At 36.7% G+C, this 16,448-nt stretch overlaps 1 protein-coding gene across 3 annotated transcripts in view; it reads right to left on the bottom strand.

Moving 5' to 3' along the window:
- garre1 (granule associated Rac and RHOG effector 1) overlaps positions 1 to 16,241 on the bottom strand; it is a 40,076-nt gene extending 23,835 nt beyond the window's left edge. Inside the window, exon 1 of one of the 3 annotated variants that reach the window (XM_084124906.1) lies at positions 16,131 to 16,241. The gene's annotated coding sequence lies outside the window, so the exon portion shown is untranslated. Of the gene's footprint in view, positions 1 to 5,462; positions 5,629 to 16,130 lie in introns of those variants that run through there. The other 2 variants (XM_084124907.1, XM_084124905.1) reach the window with 2 other exon arrangements.
- Between the last annotated feature and the right edge of the window lie 207 nt (positions 16,242 to 16,448).

Here is a 16,448-nt window from a genome sequence, read left to right as displayed (position 1 = left end):
ATGAGTTTGTAAACACTTCTATATGACAGGCACTGAAACAACAAATCACAATGGGCCTTACAAATCACAATGGGCCTTGAAAAAAATCAGTGTTTGACCCTCATTATTCAAACCTGACAGAACACAATAGGATCCGAAAGAGCACAGCATCCCACTGTCTAAAGAACAGAACAGGGTCATTGCCCGTCACAATATCTGCAATTCAAAACCATCAGGCAAAACCCATGAGAGACGTGTCGTTTCGGTCTGTCATTATGCAAAGAGTCCAGTCAGATTTGCATAAGCTGGAGGAAAAAAAAGAAGAAAAAGAAATGCTGCACATTTTTGCTCATTTTCACAGCTTAAGTCGTCACGTTTCAGGTGACAGACACAGGTGCTGGAGAGTCTATTATTGAACACAAAAACACACCCTGCATGAAACGTGCCATTTTATATAAGACAACCCATGGACTAGAAAAAAAACAATATTATGCACATCCCTATTAGTAAGGCTGGGCAATAGGGCCAAAAATATTATTACAATAAAATTATTCAGAAACACTATTTTAAGGTGTCCGTGTTAGTGTAATTATGCATTTAAGTACAGTGTAAAAATAATTAACTACATGTACTTACTATGGGATTCAGGGTTTGGTTTAAAGGGATACTCCACTTTAAAATGAAAATTCTGTCATCATATACTCACCCTCGTGTTGTTTGAAACCTGTATGAATTTCTTTCTTCTGCTGGACAGAAAGGAAGATATTTAGAAGAATGTCGGTAACCAGACAGTTTTTGGTACCATTTACTTCCATAGTAGGAAAAAAAATATACTATGGAAGTCAATGGTACCAGAAACTGTCTGGTTACCGACATTCTTCTAAATATCTTCCTTTCTGTCCAGCAGAAGAAAGAAATTCATACAGGTTTCAAACAACACGAGGGTGAGTATATGATGACAGAATTTTCATTTTAAAGTGGAGTATCCCTTTAAGGCTAGTTGCATGTAATTATGCATAATATATAGTTATTACTACAGTAACTACAAGAGTAACGGAAACACTGATATAAATCAGTATTTATCACGATATTCATTTCATCCTATTAATTGGGAAGGAAATCATTTCACATGTTTGTTGGACCTCAAGAATGAATGCAAACATTACTTGTTTGTGTACATGTAAACTACGTCGTTTTTCCCCCAAAATTCTTTTACTTTTTCTAGATTCTGTGTTTTGTGTTTTAATTCAAATATATCATCAAAAATTGTGTCTATTAATTAAATTAATTCATAAAAATTTAATAAAAAAAAAAAAATCTTTTAAAATGTAACCAATTGAAAATATCAGAACATTGCATACATTTTGTAATTAGATGAAAAAATATCTTAGATGGTTGTGTGATATTCCTTAAAAAAAATCATAATAAATAAATGTAATGTTTTCAGAAATTTTATTATTATTATTATTAAGGAATATATTTAGCTGTAGTTCACACAGATGAAAAAGTGTCTCTTTCCACTGTCACTGTGCTGCTATGGTAACTTGTGCTGTTAAACAGCATAAAAACATTCCAGAAGTCCCTTATGTTTATCTTGCTGTGTTCCAGTGACCTCAAATCTCACTTCCTTTGACAAACAGCAAGCAGCAATCTAGGAAAACACTTGCTCACTTGCACAACGGGACCAAATCGCAGACAAACACTCGCGTCACCTTTAGACGACAGACACGGGCTCCTCATGCGAGCATCTGGTGTCTTTCAGAAAGAGAAGAGCAGACGTCTGTCTCCTGTAAAAGCCCAGTCTTTGAGCGCATGACAAGGAATAGGCGAGCACAGTTCCTGTCTGTAAACCCTGCGGATTAAAGTGTGTTTTCAGTGCCAACCGGGTCAAAGCGTTCACTGCTGCTTTACCTGCTCAATAACACACAACAGTGGAAACAGGGTGGCACAAAAACAAGCTTCACACACACACACCAGCCAAATGGGAGACGATTGGGAAGCGCCACTGCCCAGAGAAAAGATTAAAAGGAAGTCTTGTGATGATGGATCATCTGTGCTGAAGGTCTCGTGCTAAATAAAGTCCAGAGCTTCCTCTGTCAGTGCAGCTTCTTTTTGTGTTGACAAAAGAGCAATACTAGAGTATCAGTTCACAGAACACAAATCAATCAACCAGGGGTGTAACGATACCCTCATGTCATGATTCGATACACATCACAATACACAACTCACAATACGATACTGCGATACTCCAAGACATTTGATAAAAGATTAACTTTTTTTTTTTTACTGTTGATTAAAATGAATAGGCTTGGACTCAGTGCTGGAAACCCAAAGCACAGGACAATACAGACAGCAGAATAAACATATTCATGATTCTGAAGCTGAAAACACAGAAATATTTTAGATGAATATGTTTGCACTCTTTCACTGACTAGATATATGTAAAATAACGTAGGCCTTTTTACTGGTAACAAGACATTTGGCATTATCAGGACACACAAATATTCCCCCATTGCATTATTATACATTATATATCGTAGTTAATTGTAGTACTGACACTAAAACTCAAAGTAAACTTGAATTTTTTATATAATTTTAATTTTGGGTGAATTATCCACGATACATATTGTTGTATTGCGATATATTGTGACACGATATATTGTTACACCCCTACAATTGACCAGATAATATCGATGCAAGCTTGTTTTAGTCCACAATGATCCTAAACTCACTTATAACAACAGAGTAAGGTACACAAAAGCAAGAAGTGAATTGCCAAACACATTTATCCAGAGACGCACAGACACACAGAAGTTACAGCGATTGTGCATTGAGTTCTAAAGGCTGTAGCATTTTTATGATTTCATGTTATTTAAATATAAATATTAATTCAAGTCTCACTGCAAGCTGCTTTAGATAAACCACACACTACAAGTTTGGAGTCAGTAAGATCTTTTTTAAGAAACTAATATTTAGCATGGATGCATTAAATTGATCAAAAGAGACAGTAAAGGCAATAATAATGTAACAAAAAGATTTCATTTAAAAAATGCTGTTCTTTTGAACTTTTGAAATATGAAGAACAACAATTTTTTTCAACATTGATAATCATTTCTACAGCAAATCATCATATTAGAATAAAGGATCATGTGACACTGAAGACTGGAGAAATGATGCTGAAAATTCAGCTTTGATCACAGGAATAAATTGCATTTTACTATATATTCACAGAGAAACCCATTATTTTAAGTTGTAGTAATATCTCTCTATTTTTACTGTATTTTTGATCAAATAAATGCAGCCTTGGTGAGCAGAAGAGACTTCTTTCAAAAATCATACGGATCCCGAACTTTTGAACGGAAGAGCATATATTATGCACCAGGTTATTGGATATTTTCTGACTGCTGGGTCCTGCTATATTAAACCAAACGGCTGCTGTGTTGTATTTCAGGGTTGTGTAGAAACGGAAGAACTGGGATCGCGCCGCGGGGCAGCTGTTGTTCATGATCCACCAGACAGATCCTGACGGGCAAAACAACGGTCCCCAAATACACGAATAATAAAATGTGAAAACACAACTGTCCACCACAGCTTTCCACTCACAGGACACCCTTTGAAATCGTCCTTCACATCTGTTACTAATGAAGCCCAGGAATGTTCCGCTCCGCACAGAAAGGTGGATCATTATCAGCCCAAAGACACAGACGGAGAGGATGGCTTTCGTCTCGCTGAACGTCAGAGGAAGATCACGACATCATTTATAACGCAGATCACACAATCACTCCTGCAGTGAGAGGCAAAACTCAGCTAAAAACTCATCAAAAAAGGGACAAACCGGCAGCACACGTTCAGCTGAATTCCACAAATGTTTTCCAGACAGGTTTTGGTCTGTTGTCTGATCCGAGCAACGAGAATCATTAAAATATTAACTTAAAATCTTCTGTACAAGGGGTTTGGCTGACAAAAAAAAAAGTAGATTTAGCATATTAAAATAATTATTTTAACCTACTTAACCAGCATAATTATTTAGGGCTTAATGCAAACTCGACTAGTCTGTCTTAAGAAGCCCTAAATAATTATGTTGATTTATTCATTTTAGTTTGGGGAATGAAGCTTCTTGGAGAGGGTTTTACTGTGCTAAAAAATAAAATGCAATATTAATGCATCAAATTCCTCTCTCTTTTGTCATGTCAGCCTACAGTTAAGGCTAATGAAATACATACCTTTACAATATTTAATTCACAATCTTATCAAACGACTATTTTCACCACTTTATTGAAGCATAAGCCAATGCTTTATTGGGATTTTCCCACAGCTGAACATACTTCATGCCTAAGAACACCTCTTAACTGTGGTAAAATCCCTGTAATCTGTAATATCCAAGTTTATTGCACTTAAAGTAAGCCAGCAATTTTTTTTTTTTACAGTGTAAAGTGTTTTCATTGCATTAATCATGTCATGCTGAAATAAAACTAAAATAAAATGCAATATAAATGCATCAAAATCCCTTCTCTTTTGTCATGTCAGCCTACAGTTAAGGCTAATGAAATACATATCTTTACATATCTTTATAATATTGTCAAACGACAATATTATAATATTGAAGCATAAGCCAATGCTTTATAGGGATTTTTCTACAGCCAAACACACTTCAAGACTAAGAACACCTCTTAACTGTGGTAAAATCACTGTAAAAATTATATGATTATTAAGTTGTGACAACATTGCTTTAACTCATCAAAATAAGTTAAGCAATTCCAACTTTTTTGTTATAGAAGATTCAACTCATTTAAAATCAGTTTAAAGTAATTTATGTTGAAATAACTTAAATATCCAAGTTGATTGTACTTAATGTAAGGCAGCAACTTTTTTCTTCATTGCATTAATCATGTCATGCTGAAATAAAACTAAAATAAAATGCATCAAAACTCTCTTTTGTCATGTCAGCCTACAGTTAAGGCTAATGAAATGCATATCTTTATAATATTGTCAAACGACTATTTTCACCATTTTATTGACGCATAAGCCAATGCTTTACAGTGATTTTCCCACAGCTAAACACACTTCAAGCCTACGAACATTTCTTAACTGTGGTAAAATCACTGTAAAGTGTCTTCATTGCATTAATCATGTCACACTGCTGCAGAAAGCTCCTGTTTTTCATCATTTCTTCTCAAGGATCAATATAACATTCATTCAGTGGATCTATTTATGCAGTTCACTGACTCCAGGGCGTCTGTGGGATTATTCCTGGCGTTTCCCATTCAGAAGACAGACAACAGGCGAACACAACACAAGTGTTACACACAGCGGAGACCCCTAAATCGACACGTGCTGCGCGCAGCTGTCATATGTGCTTATGTCAGCGCATAGCACCTATAATCGTCAACATATATCAGTACCGTACGTTTATACAAAACCCAGTTAAACGAGAAGCAAAAGAAACAGCAACAACAATACCAGATCTAACAACAGATCCTCACAAAGTTTCCCTGACGAACGACGTCGTTTAAACAGAGTCTCCGTTCCACATCAGTCATGTACAGTATCTCTCAATAATTCCTGTTTTAGATGCGGAAACAAGCGTATGACCCCCTGAATTCAGACCCTTCTCCAACTCATGACTCCATTTCAGCCGTACGCCAAAAGAGAGCACGGCTCGGGTTTCACACGCACGTGGTGCATTGTGGGAATGATGGCCTTCTCTGCTACTTGGCTCGGAAGCAGGCCTGACGTGGAGAAAAACTCTACTGAGAGTCTGAGGACTCTGTGATTTCTGCGATGGAAATGGTTTCTGTGGCTGTGATGGTTTCTAAATGCAGCATTCGGATATAAAACTGAAGACGACAGGCGTGTTGAAGCACAAGCTTGATTATAAATGTGCATGACATTTCCCAGCTCTCCAGTTCATCTGACTTTACCCTGCACTTTTCCCAAAGCGAAACACATTTTACATTCCTTGATACCCAACAGAACTGGACCGGAAACCATGAGAATAACCCACGACTTTATGAGCTCAGGCCATATTAATGCACAACTCTCTGTTTGGACTAGTGCTGTTATTGTTTAATAAAATCACTTTGAGGATTTCAATATTTATTAAGTTAATTATGTATTTGTTTTGACATGATTCAAAACACTGCAATAACGATGTTATATCATGAACATAACTGTACAAAATGCTGAAAATAATCAAAGCAGATTTTTCTGCAAGTTACAACAAAATAACTATTTAAAAAATTAATTTCACATATAAAGTAGCATATCTTATCTATATAGTAGTATTTCTAGTATATCTATAAACACCATTATTCGCCAAGTGCACATTGAAGAACATTTAAAAGTACGTCAATATTACAGTGATATTCAAAATAACGATCTACTGTATATCAGCAACAATGGAATGAAACCAATCACTACACTGAAAAATGATATGATCAAGTTATGACAACATATATTTTTACATTGCTTTAACTCATCAAAATAAGTAAAGCAGTTTTCATCTTTTTTTTAATAAGTTATTCAAGATTCAACTTTTTTTTTTAAGTCAGTTTAATGTAATTTAAGTTGAAATAACTTAAACATCCAAGTTGATTGTACTTAGAAATTTAAGGCAGCAACATTTTTTTTTTTTTTTTTTTTACAGTGTGGGTCAAACGTTTTAACTATTAATAACTATCCCAGTAATATAATTTTCCCATTTATACTTAAATAATATATTGGTCAGTGAAGCACCTCAATAACATCACTGCCCAAAAGTACAAGTTTACACAAACTTCTCTCACTTGTATTGTTTTTGCTACGGACAAAAATCATTAATTTTACTGATGACGGCTGATTCTTGAAAATGCAAGCTTCATAAACTAAACTATTCCTAAACCCACCTAAATTTTTCCCATGAGCTATTAACAGTAGGATTAGGACACAGCTATTAAACAACATGAAACATTTTATGGTGGTACCATGGTACGGTGATGCTATCAGATGCCAATACTACGGTACGGAATGATTAAAATTCACATACCATTGAAGTACATGACTCCAAAAACATAATACAATGGTACAATCTGGTAAATACTGAGTCTGCTTTTGAGCACTTTGGGAAGATCCTACACTTTCAAATGGTTTCTGGTGTTGACAATTTCGAAGACGATTTCAGCAGAAGTCAGAAATATTAATGTAGACAAGACTGCTTGCTTGGGGTTTTTTCTTTCCTTTGGGAAATTAGACACGAGGGAAAGTAGACAAGCAAACGAAACAAGTTTAGGCCGGTTACCTCAGAAACCAAACAGAAACTACCCCACGTAACCCCATCACAGTCCCAGATATCAGGCCAAACCAAGCATCTAAATCTGTACGATCACAACGATTTGGGACAATTTGTACAGGAATGCACAGAACGTTTAAAGTGATCCAAAAATAAAAAATAATTTGCTCACTCTCATGTCACCACTTTCAAATCTTGTTTGTGTTGGCGCTAATCCAAACTTTAAGATCACATTAATGTGTTTGAATGTTTGGGAATGACTGGGATTACCTGCAGGCATCCCAAACAAGATCTGAAATGCCATTATGACTCAAATGACAACTAACTGATGGAGAAATCACCTCTAAGTAGGGGAGTAACGATACCCTGATGTCACGATTCGATATATATCACGATACTGAACTGAAGATGCGATATTATCGCGATACTCCAAGACATAAAAGGTTAACAAAAAATGTACGGTTAATTAAAATGCAACATTTTGGATTACATTGGGTGTGGAAATGAATAGTCTTGGACTCAGTGCTGGAAATCCAATGCACAGGACAATAGAGACACCAGAATAACAATATTAATGATTCTGAAGCTGAAAATACATAATTATTTTTAGACAAATATGCTTGCACTCTGTCACTGACCAGATATATTTAGTAATGTAGGCCACTTTTTATTTGGTAACATAAGACCTTTGGCATTATCAGAACCCATAAATATTCCCACATTGCATTATTATACATTATGTTCAGCATTAGATAGTAGTGCTGACACTAAAACTCTGAAAACTTTTTTCTCACAAAGTAATTTTCATTATTGGGTAAACTATCCACAATACATACTGATGCATTTTTGTATTGCGATATATTGTTACACCCCTACCTCTGAGTAAAAACAGCATTTCCTCATACACTCTTACACTAAATGGAGACCCAAAAGAAATCCCAGATCCATCACTAAACAACAATTTAACACTTAAAAACGTCTGAGGGAAGACTTTCCTCTTGCGCCCTTTGGCAAACTTGGAACAACGTGACCTCTGCGAACACAAAGCTTAAAACAAAAGAGTCTTGCATTCATGCTGAATGACCTCATTGCTTACTAAAAGCAGCCCTGACGGCTCCGATTCTGCCGTGGATAAACTCGTAACAGTGAGAGAAGTCATTTGTTTTGAGTCTAGAATGTGGTCTTTGTTCCTCAAAATCTTTGGCTTTGGCTAATGAAAAAAACAGCAAGCCTGCGGCGCACGTCGAGGAAAGCCCTGCTTCCCGTGAGGACATGTTTGCGGAGGGCGAAACTGAAGCCTCTGAAACTCAAGAGTCTTTCCTGCAACACCTGTTTTTCAGATGACATCATCGGCGAGCTGATGGACGCTTGATTATCTGAAGATTTTCTGATTTGAAGGGTGGATAAAAAAAATTCCCTACAAATCTGAGGTATATATACCTCAAATATATGTTGTGCCAAACCTGTACGACTATGTTTTAATAACATTAGTGGGTTATTTCGTATTGCAATAACCGCAATATTCTATTTTAATCAAAATTAATACATGGTTCTGGTCTCATTTTGAATGATTTATCAGTCCACTTTATTCCAAAGAGAATAATTATAGGTTTCTAAATTGTAATCAAACTTTGCTCCACCTTTGAAACAACTTCATATATTTTAGTTGATGTAACAAATCCCTTCTCTTCTCCATCCACCTGACACCAGTGTGGTACATAACATGCAAAGTAACACCCATTTTTTATGATTCAATCAAATCCCAATAGATGAAGTAATAAAGTCTCATCCATTTTTTGGATGGTAAAATAGTCCAAAAGATACAGAAAGATACAGAAATGTATCGTGTCTCCTGTAATCGCTCAAAGTTTCATGGAAAGACGTCAGTAAAACATCACGTTTTGTTACATTTACCTCAGAAAAGGAGCATTTTGCTAAAAATATGCACGTTTCTTTGTACACAACTCAGTTTGAGACTGACTGACTTTTCAACCACACTTTATCTTAATTTCTGTTACATGTATTTATATTATCACAGAAGAAGGCTACTGGGATACAAATATTAGAGTCCTGCACGGGTTTGGGTACCCGACGGGTGACCCGCAAATTTTGCTCAAACGGGTGAAAAATATCCAACCGTGCCGGATATGGGTGCGGGTAGGGTCGGACACGGGGAAAACACGGGTCTAAACACGGGTTTAAAACAATCATTTGCAAACATAAAAATAATATGCATATTTTTAGGAACACATCTACAAAAATATGCCTTTATTTCAAGTTAATAAAATAATTTAAAATCCACATCAGTTTATTTGTGCCCACGCCCTCTCAGTATCTATAACGTTACCTAGGCTACTTTCACTTTTAAAAATTCATCATAACCGCGCGCGCAATCTGCTTGCAGTCGTCGAGATGGATGCTGAGGAGTTGAAGAAAAGAATAGCTAGTGGAGATTGTAAAGTTGTTGACAATACGTCATCAAAAATCAAGTCCAGTGTGTGGGAGAAATTTGGAGTTATCTGAAGAAAATATTGTGAAAGGCTTTGCTGCATTTCAAAAATATATAAAAGATATAAAAGATATAAACACTGATGTCTACGGTAGCAATAGGAGAAAGAAAGAAAGAAAGAAAGAAAGTAAATCAGCTTATGAAAGTCACTTGGAGCTTCAAATAACGATTGTATGGATTACATCGTCACGCCACCATGTGTCGACAAGTGACCGTTAAAAATGTATTTGTCATTGAATCATTATTCAAGAGATTCATTCAAAAATGATGATTCATCCAGTAATGAAACGAGCGAGTCATTGAATCATTCACTCAACCTGATTTTTTTAAATAGATTTTTTTATCTTAATGCAGCAATTAACATTTTGTCAGAACCGATATTAACTTACATGTTATTTTGTTTAGTTGGCTGTTCAGAATTGTGGTGGAATTGTGATTTCGGATTTCGGAATTCTCAATTTATCCTGAATCATGCATCTCTAAATAAATAGTAATTGAATTTTGACCCTGTTATTTTATATATTTTAGCATTTAATATTGTATTAATGTACCAACTAACAGGGTTCCCTGTATATAGCCTATGTGAATGTAGGCTATATTATATTATAAGAATCTTGAAATCTGTGTATTATAACTGTACATTGTTTATTTTGTCTCCTGTTTACTTGCTACATATTCATTATATTTTTACTTAGTGATGTCTCGTTGATTGTATGTTTGAATAAATCTGTTATATAAACTATTTTTTTGTCATAAAAGAGACTATTTTTTGTTTTTGTTTTTCAAACTAACTAAAATCGAATCGGAATCAAAATATAATCTAATCAAGAGTTTTTGAATCCAATCAAATCGATTCTTAAAATCGGTGTTACTTAATACCCAGCCTTAGAAAATTGTTTTACAGTGAATTTAAGGTGATTAATTTAGTAAAGGCTGAAGTGCTGAAGCCGAAAAAAAGCTGAAAGCTCAATACTTCTTTAACACCACTTTAAAAAAACTTTTAGATAAACCTGTCCTAAAAAGATTAAGCTTCTTATGTTCGGCTTCAGACAAAACTTAGCACTTAAAAAAATCCATAAAGAGTGAGAAGTGCTAATCTGACTTCTGTTAGAAACACACACACACACGCCCTTCCCCCATGAAAAGATTCCATTGTGACATTCTAAACTGCAATAGCAGTCAGCAAGAGAATGCAGCATATTCCGAAACAACACTGGAATGCTTTGTTAGTGGGATATCTTTCAGCCTGCTGGCCCGGCCAGCAAGCGCACACACACACACACACACACACAGAGAGAGAGAGAGAGAGACCTCTGGCTCTCGATGTATCCAAACCTAAATGCATGCAACCTTGAAACGTCCCTCTCAACTGAGCTAGAAGTCTAAGAAAAACCAATTCTATTTTCACAGACTGTTAAAAGAGCAAAAGTTGCCATGTGTTGCTCAAAGACTGACGCTTCGGTTTAAGAGAACAGAAACTTCATGAAACGGCGTGTTTGGTCGCTGGCTCGCAGCTGACCTGAGCATTATTGCCATAGCAACAGTATCAGCCAACACCAATGCTCATATTCCAAACGCTGGTCAAATTAAAGAAACAGACGAGATTGTGTTTCACAGGACGCAGTTATGCAGCGTACAGATTGTGCATGATGCGCAACATCTATATAAACATACAGAAATGCCAAGAAATGCATTTCAAATCATCTGGGGAACAAATGCAAAATAATGCATATCCTTTTGAAGCATCATTCTCACAGGTTTGATTCTAAATTATTTAAAGGGATGGTTCAGCCAAAAATTTAAATTCCATCATAAATTTCTCACCCTCATGTCGTTCTAAAGACTTTTATTTATCTTTTGTTCAACACAAATGAAGATCTTTTTTGATGAAATCAGAGCTTTCTGTCCCTCCATTGACAGCTACGCAACTATACCACTGACGCTTCATAAAGATCATAAAGTGATCGTAAAACTAATCCATATGAATTGAGCGGTTTAGTCCAAATTTTCTGAAGCAATTCCATTGTTTTATATGATGAACAGATTGAATTTAGGCTTTTATTCACATTTAACATTCAACTCGCACATCAGTTCTGGTAAATGGAAGCTCAAGTATATTCGATGTGCAAGAACCAATGAGATTCATTCTCTTGTTACGCAGAACGTTTGAGCTTCAGCAAGAACCAATGAGGTTCATTCTAGTGTTACGCAGAACGTTTGAGCTTCAGCAAGAACCAATGAGGTTCATTCTAGTGTTACGCAGAACGTTTGAGCTTCAGCAAGAACCAATGAGGTTTGTTCTTGCGCATCAAGCAGGTTCGGTTGAGCTTGCGTTTATATCCACTGATCAATATTTAAATGTGAATAAAAGCCTAACTTAAATCTGAGTCACTTTAGAAAATTTGGATTAAACCGCTCAATTCATATGGATCAGTTTTACATTATCTATGAACTTTTTGAAGCGTAAAAGTGTTAGTTGCGTAGACTGCCAATGGAGGGACAGAAAGCTCTCAGATGTCATCAAAACTATCTTCATTTGTGTTCTGAAGATGAACGAAAGTCTTACGGGTTTAAGAATCTTCATTTTTGGGTGAACCATCCCTTTAATACAGTAGTGGCCAATAGTGATAAAAAATATTTGTTTTTAATGACCCTACAACTTCAATTAAACCATTAAATATTTAATATTTAAAAATATATTTTAAATATGAGGGAAGAACAAAATACTAAACTTGATTTAGGTATTTATCAGACACACATAAAGAGGTTAAAATCCATTTCATGCAAAGTGAAAAATCTCCCAGACTATAACAATATTCCTGCATTGTAAACGGGTCAGGAAAAACAAAATGTTCCAGGCGATCATGAGAAAACACTTCTTTAAATAACTAGTCCTGCTGCAGCATCCATTAAGCAGCGAGTCATGCCTTTTCTTTCATTCCCAAAACTGAAGGGACCCAAACAGGAAATACATTCCACATGAACTCAGAGAAGCCACTGCCAGAGTCGGGATACAAAAGCTCAGAGGGGCTGGCCGTCTGCTCGCAGCACTTTTCAAAAGAGGGCTTAACGAAAACCCTGCTTGCAAAACACAATGAGGTTCACACAGAATAGAGCGTAATTGACCTACTCGCAGAAATCTAACAAACTAATCACAGGCTTCTGTGGAATCCAGGGTGAAGAATGTGGAAACCAACCATTAGGATCACAATCACACCGTGTAAAAATGCAGGTTTTTTTAGTTTGTGAATACTGTACAAGAGTGGGTCACATGTTTGTTTTGACTGATCATAGAGAGCAGGGGAAACATAAATGCTAATAATATAATGTGACTTTTGCACACAAAAAAAAAGCTTAACTTCTAAAAAGGAGGGATATTTTACACATTTTTAGATGTTCAGCAAACAAACTCAGCATGTTGAGACAAAAAACTCATCTCTCACATGGTAAAAGATAGTTATATTAGAAAGTCAGATTGTGTCACATGCCCTCATCCGCAAAAAACATAAACACTACACAAGGTAAAAGAAACCAGAACACACTCTTAAAATAGCAATGTCATAGAGGAAGCATTTTTGGTTGGTTCCTGAAAGAATCTTTCAGTCAACAGTTCTTAAAAAATAAATAAAAATTCTTAGTGTGAAGAACAATTTTTTAAAGGACCTTGTTCTACTATAAAGAACCTTCAGAGGTTCCAAGGATCTTCTTGGAACCGTCAAAGCCAACAATAAAGATGATAAATATGGTTTGCACAGACCACAACCATGTGTATTGTGTGATGCATCACTGGCTTAAAAAATAACATAATTAATTAGCCTATAAATTTCAACAATTGATCATGATAATCAAATCTGGTCCTGTTTTTGGGTCCCTGCCTGAACAATGTACAATTTGGGTCCTGAAACAAAACCAACTGCTAAAGCACCTTAAAGGGACAGTTCACCCAAAAATTAAAAATTTTCAGCAAGAACCAATGAGGTTCATTCTCGTGTTACGCAGAACGTTTGAGCTTCTGCAAGAACCAATGAGGTTCATTCTCGTGTTACGCAGAACGTTTGAGCTTCTGCAAGAACCAATGAGGTTCATTCTCGTGTTACGCAGAACGTTTGAGCTTAAGCATGAACCAATGAGGTTCATTCTCGTGTTACGCAGAACGTTTGAGCTTAAGCATGAACCAATGAGGTTCATTCTCGTGTTACGCATCACGTTTGAGCTTCATCAAGAACCAATGAGGTTCATTCTCATGTTACGCAGAACGTTTGAGCTTCTGCAAGAACCAATGAGGTTCATTCTCGTGTTACGCAGAACGTTTGAGCTTCTGCAAGAACCAATGAGGTTCATTCTCATGTTACGCAGAACGTTTGAGCTTCATCAAGAACCAATGAGGTTCATTCTCGTGTTACGCATCACGTTTGAGCTTCATCAAGAACCAATGAGGTTCATTCTCATGTTACGCAGAACGTTTGAGCTTCTGCAAGAACCAATGAGGTTCATTCTCGTGTTACGCAGAACGTTTGAGCTTCTGCAAGAACCAATGAGGTTCATTCTCATGTTACGCAGAACGTTTGAGCTTCATCAAGAACCAATGAGGTTCATTCTCGTGTTACGCATCACGTTTGAGCTTCATCAAGAACCAATGAGGTTCATTCTCGTGTTACGCATCACGTTTGAGCTTCATCAAGAACCAATGAGGTTCATTCTCGTGTTACGCAGCACGTTTGAGCTTCTGCAAGAACCAATGAGGTTCATTCTCGTGTTACGCAGAACGTTTGAGCTTAAGCATGAACCAATGAGGTTCATTCTCGTGTTACGCATCACGTTTGAGCTTCATCAAGAACCAATGAGGTTCATTCTCATGTTACGCAGAACGTTTGAGCTTCATCAAGAACCAATGAGGTTCATTCTCATGTTACGCAGAACGTTTGAGCTTCAGCAAGAACCAATGAGGTTCATTCTCGTGTTACGCAGAACGTTTTGAGCTTCTGCAAGAACCAATGAGGTTCATTCTCGTGTTACGCAGAACGTTCGAGCTTCTCAAGAACCAATCATGTTTGTTAATGCACATGAAGCAGGTTCGGTTGAGCTTTTGTTTATGTTTGCTGATCAATGTTTATATGTGAATAAAAGCCTAAATTCAATCTGTTTATCATATAAAGAGATATAAGAAAATCTGGATTGAACCACTCAATTCATTCAGATTAGTTTTACAATCTCTTTATGATCTTTTTAAAGCGTCAAAGTGGTAGCTGTCAATGGAGGGACAGAAAGCTCTCAAATTTCATCAAAAAGATCTTTATTTGTGTTCCAAAGATGAATGAATGTCTTTCAAGCTTGGAACAACATGAAAGTGAATAATTAATGACAGAATTTTAATTTATGGGTGAACCATCCCAAATAAATAAAACAGCCAAATAAAATCCAATGAAAATACCTTTTCACTTATGGGGCAACAAATACATTAACTTCACACTGCAAAGTGTAATTTAAGCTACTTACAGGGTTACACTGGTGTGCAGTTGAGTATAAATATCCTGAAATATTCTGAGCTACAGCCTCTAGAACCACAACAGGAATCTGGATCCTCCTGACACTCGGACGGATTCTCTGACACATTAAATTAAATTCAACAAAACACACTGTCATGCATTCAACCCTCATTCCAGAGAAACAAAACAAAAAATAGTCCAAGCAAAACTAACAGTTAGGACTGTTACACAACGTTAAACTACCACTAGAGCCCGAGTATGATGTCTGATTACTGAAGACATGATCATGCATTGATTTGATCTTCACGATGCTGCAGTTCAAACCAAATCCAGCAGTTTCTGACTCTTCAACACCCCAAAAATGACTAATCCATCGCCAATGACACCCGCCAGGGGATTGGGTGTGTGTGTCACCCGTCGGCTGTCATTAGGGTGTTAAAGGGCTGCAGTGAACCGTATCTGTGCCTTTTCAGGGCGTTGAAGGGTCTTCAGCCCCAGCGTAATTTAGAGGCACCGTGGGCAGTTAATCACGTCGTTAATTGGAGTAATTAAGACCAGACAGTCAGACTGCAGCAGATTTGATGAGATTTAAACGGCTCAGTGCTGATACAGATGAACCAAAACCACTTAACGACCAAACATACACGCTTGACGTCGCTGAAATATCACTTTAATGTTGTCCTCCTGTCATTTCACTTTTTTTAACAGCCGCGAAATGACATTTCAAATGATTTTACAAAAAAAAAAAAATCATCAGTATTTATGGAGCTAATCTCAGTTAGCCGTTAGCACCTATCGTTGACACGGATTCAAAAACATCTCAAACACGTCAAAACACAAGCGCTTGAGTGTTTCGATTTAACGTGGGATTAACGGACACGAGTCCTACCTGTAGTGGCTCCGGGAAAGGCGTTTATTGGTGTGAAAAACAGCCCGAGCAGGCGGTCGGATCACGGCATCACTTACCAGCTGTTTGTCCCCACCCTCCTGTCTGTGGAGAGAGGAAGTGACGAAGCGCGGCTTCCGGGCGCGCGCACATAGAGCACGAGCACGAGCGAGATCGCCAGGCGATGTGCGCGACCTACAGTACCAAAGAGCGCGTGCACTTTATGATAACCAAAGTTTTCACCAAAGTACAAATGGCTATGGAACTTTTTGTTAATACTGTAAAATATTGATGATAATAATACATAAAAAAAAAAATATT

The sequence above is a fragment of the Abramis brama genome, assembly GCF_963993115.1.
Source record: "Abramis brama genome assembly, chromosome: 9".
NCBI classification, from domain to species: domain Eukaryota; kingdom Metazoa; phylum Chordata; class Actinopteri; order Cypriniformes; family Leuciscidae; genus Abramis; species Abramis brama.
This window is presented reverse-complemented; position numbering and strand designations above follow the sequence as displayed.